The sequence below is a fragment of the Apaloderma vittatum genome, unplaced genomic scaffold (genome assembly GCF_000703405.1).
Source record: "Apaloderma vittatum isolate BGI_N311 unplaced genomic scaffold, ASM70340v1 scaffold5133, whole genome shotgun sequence".
Taxonomy (NCBI): Eukaryota; Metazoa; Chordata; class Aves; order Trogoniformes; family Trogonidae; genus Apaloderma; species Apaloderma vittatum.
In genome coordinates this window covers 7,018-12,220 of record NW_009708458.1, presented here as the reverse complement: position 1 = coordinate 12,220, position 5,203 = coordinate 7,018, and positions in this window count along the sequence as shown.

Below are 5,203 nucleotides of genomic sequence, written 5' to 3'. Positions count from 1 at the left end.
TTCAGCAGGTGAGGTGCATGGCAAAATTATCTTCAGTGAAAGAACCATGACAAATTCATGTTTTGTTTCCCCCCCCCGCCATCCTGTGCTCAGTTCTTTCCACTTCTTCCTGCCCTCTGGTTTTCCCTGGGCCGGGTGAGTCACATTTTCCAGTCCTGCCTGCCCTCTGCTCTCTGCCTGAATCTGCTTCTCCCAGGGAATTGTCACTTGCCGCTGGCGACGCAACTATTTCTGTCTTTAGCTGTTTCTTCCTTCTAATGGTTTCTTCTCTTCCTGCTCCACCTTTATCACTTTTGCTCTGTGTATTTTTATTATTATTGCTTGCTTCTTCTGTGTCTCGCTCTTGCCTTTGCTTTGACAAGTAAAAAGGAAAAAAATTATAGAAAAGAGATACCATCTTAAAAATTCAATGAAAAAAATTCAAGAGCTCCAGTAACAAGCAGCTATTACAATCATTTTACATTATTGTAAGATGTGTCTAATATGTGTGTACCATCCAATCTCAACAACTTCATATTTGCTGTTTGAAACATAGGTTCTCTGTGTCAAGAAATTTCTTCCTGATGTCCTCTTGTGCCCGTTCTTCTGTGAGACAAATATTGCTCCAAGTAGGTATTTTGATTTCTTACTGAAGTCATGACTTTTCATCTTGCCCTGCCACATCAGCTGTTTGGCGGTTGCTTTGTTACTCTGCCATTCTGTGCCTCGGTATGTTTCTTGTCATATTTGGATTTTTCTTTTCTCTGCGGCAGGGATTGCCTGTTTGCACAGGTAAGTGATGCCCAGGAGGGACCTGACCTCTGGAGCATTTACAGCTGATAACAAGTGTCCTCCATGGCTTTAGGGGCCAGTTGAACCGCTGTGATTCAAAAGGCAGTGACACCCAGGGACAAAGGAATGGAGAAGCTGGATGAGCTGAGTGCTGCTCCAGGCCATGATGTTGGGCCACTGGTGCCCCTCTGGGGCTGCAACCTCCCCCTGTGCAAAAAGAGATCTTAGTGCCTTGTGCAGGCACCCAGAGGCCTCTCACGTCCCTGATGGTAGCACGCTTTGCTGTGGGACAAAGAAGGGCCAAGATCTGGCCGGAGCACTGCCCTGCCATGTGTTAGACAAGACTGTGGGCGCCATGGGCCTTCGGAGAGCAAAGGATCAAATACCAGCCCCAGCTGGAACAAATTGCCCTTATTTCAAAGAGAAGTATTTAGCTCATCAAGATCACCAGTTGAACGTGTTCCAGTGATACAATACACCTGTGAACATGAAGATGGAGCCCATGCAGTGTTTTCTGCCTCTGGGAGGAAGGTTTCAAAATGATCACCTTTGGGAAGGAGGGATTCTTTCCTAATTCCCTCCTGCAGCTTCCTGAGGGAGGGCAAGGGTGGGGGCAAAGTCTGAGGGGAGTTTGTTGAACATCTGCATTCCAGTGCAGGAGGCACTGAGGACTCCACAGGTAGGGGAATGAGTAGTTCAGTGCTTTTATCTTGTTGGTGCCAGCTCCTGGAAACTGTATGCATTAAGCATTCTTGGGAAGTGATAACAAAAGGCACTGAAGGGTGTTTGCTCGGAGAAGAGCAAACCTCGCTCTCCATGTTCGATAAGCACGGTGAATCCTGGCCCGTGCCACTGGTGGAAGAAGAAAAAGAGAGTATGATTCAGATGGATCTGCTCTTCTTTTAGGAAAACCCTGGAAAGTTCTTCTATGCTGAAGGTTATCATATCTACTGGAGCAGATGACTATGTCACAGCTGTGACAAAAGCGAGTACTTTTTTTTTCCTCTCTCTTTTTTTTTTTTCCCCCCACAACCCTCCCCACCCCCCATTTTAATCAGACTTCTGGCTCTATGAAATTTCACATTGACACTGGCCTCAGTGAAACTCATCCAGACCTTTCTGAGAGCAAAACCCCACTGAGCTCCAGGCAGTCACCAAGGAGAGGCATTTGCCCTGCTTCACCGCCCAAAGGCTGTAGATGTTTTTTTCCTCTGTGGGGCACCGTATCTCTCTTCCTTCCTACGCCTCTGCTACTCCTTGTCAAGCTTACCCTGTGGTGCTGAGCCAGCAAAGGGCTACGAGACACAGCTAGAAGGCTCGGGGCTTTACAGGCAGAGCCGCAGGCAGGAGGTGGGCAAGGAGGAGAACCTGACCCTGTCAGGAAAGAAACCCTGCCACGTTGTGTGCTGCAGGTTTCTCTTCACTCCTTTATTGTACAGCTCTTTTTCACTGTTCTTGCTGTAAATCTCACATCAATGTCTTCTATATGATTTTTTTGGCAGCGTTACGCCAGCCCGGGGTTTCCTGCCAGCCTCCTTGACAGGGGAATGTCCCTGTCAGGGCTTACCCCGCCTGGGAAATTCCACTGCGCAGAAAAAGTCCAAGGAGCCACGCTCACACCACCCTTCTCCTCCTCCACCCTGCCGCTTCCCCTCACATGTCATAACATCACCCCCCTGGTTAACCAGGGCTGAAAGATAAGTGGTGTGTGATCCACTGCAATAAAGAGTCCCATGTGTACTCAGCCTGGAGCTGTAATAAACTCAAGGAAGGGGGTCGTCCAGGTTTCTTTTTCTTTTTTCTTTTTTTTAATATGTATTTTTTTTCTGTGACCAGAAAGCCAGAGTAAGCAGGACTTTTGTGAGGGAGGGGAAAAAAAAAAAGTTTCCTTGCCGCTGCTTCTCTGTTTCATACCGTTAAACCTCAGAGGAACTTTTCAATCATTCACGAAGACGTGGCCATAAGGAACAATCAGTTGCCAGTGGGGTGCAAAGAACTGGCTTGTTTTCCATAGAACTAATTCTAACTTCACTCCTCCGACATGAAGGTACACTATTACAGTTTTATTTTTTTTATTGCTTAAAAACCTGTAATTGATTGGAAGAGTATTGATTTCTCATTATTTGTTTTTTTTTTACTTCTAATAACCTTGCAAGCAGCTTGTGCTACAATTGCCTGTGCATGTTTTGGGGCTGGGTATGGAAGAATGGCTGGCTTTTGGGAAGGCAATGGGTAATAACCAAGTGTGAAGAAACCACAATGAATGGTTGGATTTTTGAAAGCCCACAGTGGATCCAAGCACAGAATACTCCTAAATAGCTTAACTATTTTGGGCAGTGCTATCTAAAACAACCTTTTCTTTTCCAGGGGGAGATGTAGTAGCTTTCCTGAGTCTGGATGGATGGGAAGCTAAACTCTGAGAGTACTGTTAGTGGAAGCAAGTGTTTTGTATAATTTTGATTACAGTTTCTTTCCTGGCAGCTCATCAGTAATTTTGGAATAGCGGAGCACCATCAACATAGAAGCCTGCTGGCTTCAGCAGGGCAGGAGTAAATTGTCAAGGTGCAGTGTGAGACAATGCAGGGAAACATATATAAAAATAGGGATCTACGCCTACTTTCTTTTAATTTAGCAAAAAATATGTGGGAATTAAAAAGTAAGTTTAATGAACTTAAACTTCACTTTAAAATTTGTTATGCTAAGGTGTTTATTAAACCAAACCATAAACCTCTTTTCATCACCTGGTGAGGGTTTCTCTGGCTTACCGCATGAGGTCGATTATGCAGCACTCTGGTTCATTACCAGTGCCTGTATCTGGCAGGCAGGGAAGGCAGCTCAGCACTAAGTTTCTTGCAGAGGGTAAAATGCCATCTGGATTTTAGGCCTCCAAAATCTGGGGACATGTTGGTACTATGGTGTCATCGAAGACTTATGTATGGCTGGGGACAAGTTGCTTGCAAGTACTTTAGACGAAGACAGGTATTTTCATCTAGGATATTGTGGCTTGCCTGAAAGCACATAAGGGGCATAGAAAAGGTGATGCCCTGGAGTGTCCCTCAACCAGGCTGGGTGACCAGACGTCAGGAACAGATGTCACGTAGGGACATTGGGAAGAAGAACGTATTTCTGCTCCAAGCGAAACTCCAGTGTCAGCTTGGTTCCTGAAGCAAGTGGTTTCTTTTTGGCTACTTAGACATTTTATTGCCTTTCTTTACAGCGAGCCACGTGTTTCCCGTTGTATTTAATGGCTGTGGATGGGAGGAGAGAATGTGTTTGGAGCAAATGTCCTCTGCCTCTGGGTGCCAGTGGCTGGGCACTGGCTGAGCCCTGGGCTGTCTAGGGAAGCCTCAGCTCTGCACCCTGCCCTGCCTGCACCAGAGCCCCACTGCCACCCCAGAGGCAGTGGTTGGGATATTATCATCATCATCAAGCAGCTGCTGGAAACAGGCTTCTAGCAGCTCTCCTGGGTGCTGGGAAGCTTCCCTTCCCACCCTGGGGCTGCCCAGAGCAGTGGGGCAGCAGGCTCAGCCTCATCCCTCCCTTTGTCTCTGCCTCCTGCCGCAGTCCGGACAGCATAACCTGGCTTTGCTTCTAGCCACGGGCTTTTGGAGACAGGGAGACTCAATCCTGACGGTGCTGCTGAGAAACCCGCTGTGTGACTTTTCACATTCCCAGTCACAAGCTCCTGAGACAAAGCATGCGAAGTAGAAACAAGAGCTGCCTTTTTTCTTACTTTCTTCTTAAGAAATTGGCAGGAAATTAAAAGGAAACTTAAACATCCATGGGCTAGCTTATGTGAAGAGCAGCAGCGTCCTGTCAGACAGGATGCGTCTGTCTTCCGTCAGTGTCTTTTTCCATCTAAGAACTGGAGGAGGGAGCCGGTGCCTGGGAACAGAGCTTTGCACTCTGCCCCACCAAATCAAAGTGTTTATTTCCAACTTTCTTGATGTTTTATGCTAACTCGTGCGTGATTTACATATTACTGCAAGTTTGTCATTACTGTCATGGATCTCTTTCTAAATGTCTAGCTGTTAAGTCTGTAGAAGAAAGAGCGAGCATGGTATCAGTACCCTTTCCATGATATTATCCTTTATGCATACACAGAACATCTGTGATTGAGACTTATGTGGTAGCTAATTCTGACCCATAGATGAAGCGATGTCTCAGTTGTCCCAGCACGTGTTTAACTGAGGATAAAACCTACCCTGGTATATGCACTTCACCTCAAGCACCAGAAAAATTTTTGTACCACTGCTTGGAAGCAACCAAACCTTTTCCCAACCATAACAAAATTTTATTCTGCTGCCTTGCCTTAGGTGCTTTTTTTTTTAAATGAGAAAATTTCCTGTTTATTGAATTTCTGTCTGACTAATGGAGGACAGCTCTACAGCTGAGTTTCAGGACTTTCCCAAAGTCAGCCAGCCATGCATTT